The sequence below is a fragment of the Octopus bimaculoides genome, chromosome 3, assembly GCF_001194135.2.
Source record: "Octopus bimaculoides isolate UCB-OBI-ISO-001 chromosome 3, ASM119413v2, whole genome shotgun sequence".
Taxonomy (NCBI): domain Eukaryota; kingdom Metazoa; phylum Mollusca; class Cephalopoda; order Octopoda; family Octopodidae; genus Octopus; species Octopus bimaculoides.
In genome coordinates, this window is record NC_068983.1 from 33,437,487 (window position 1) to 33,438,576 (window position 1,090).

The 1,090-nt window shown below is 40.1% G+C and overlaps 1 protein-coding gene across 1 annotated transcript in view; it reads right to left on the bottom strand.

Annotated features, from left to right (window-relative positions):
- The window catches only part of LOC106877299 (metabotropic glutamate receptor 8), a 679,235-nt gene that overhangs the window by 66,702 nt on the left and 611,443 nt on the right, over window positions 1–1,090 (bottom strand). The window lies entirely within an intron of this gene.

The following is a 1,090-nucleotide window of genomic DNA, read 5'->3' on the forward strand; positions in this document are numbered from 1 at the left end:
GTGTGTGTGTGTGTGAGTGTGTGTGTGTGTGTGAGTGTATTTGATGATATCAAGTTAGCAATTTTATCGTGGCACTCTGTCGGTTATGACGACGAGGGTTCCAGTTGATCCGATGAACGGAACAGCGTGCTCGTGAAATTAACGTGTAAGTGGCTGAGTACTCCACAGACACGTGTACCCTTAACGTAGTTCTCGGGGAGATTCAGCGTGACACAAAATGCGACAAGGCTGACCCTTTGAAATACAGGTACAACAGAAACAGGAAGAAAGAGTGAGAGAAAGTTGTGGAAGAGTACAGCAGGATTTGCCGCCACCCCTACCGGAGCCCCATGAAGCTTTAGGTGTTTTCGCTCAATAAACACTCACAACGCCGGAATCGAAACCGCAATTGTACGACCGTGAATCCGCTGCCCTAATCACTGGGCCATTGCACCTCCACAGGGATTTTATACTAATTACACATCCATATAGTCATTTATTGTTGCACGTAAATATTTCCAGACATTACATCCAAACAGTACAAGTGGAGCCATCTGTCGGTCGTAAGTGAATATGATTTAGTAACATGTACCGTAAATATGCTAATTGATTCGGGGGCTTATGTAATGGTGAACAGATAATAAAAACAATTTTTGTTGACGCAGATCGACACTGGTTTCTGCGGAGAGTTTCTTTTCTTTTTCTTATTTGTATCTATTACTCGTTGTAGCCCAAATCCTTCGTGTTGCACGAAATGTTTCTCCAATTTCATGATCGATCGTTCTTTTCCTCAAACAATATCCCATCATAATTCTTTTCTCTAAACATGTTTTTATTCTCGGTTTATCGGTTTAGCATGAACTTTAACATCACTAACTTGTTTCTGTTTTCACACGATCTAAGAAAAATCCAGATAAGAAATAGTTACTTATTTCCTTCTTCTTCTTCTTCTTCTTCTTCTTCTTCTTCTTCTTCTTCTTCTTCTTCTTCTTCTTCTTCTTCTTCTTCTTCTTCTTCTTCTTCTTCTCCCTACTCCTCCCTCACCTATTATGTCTCACTACACTCACAAAAAATAAACTTCTTCTTCTTCTTCTTCTTCTTCTTCTTCTTC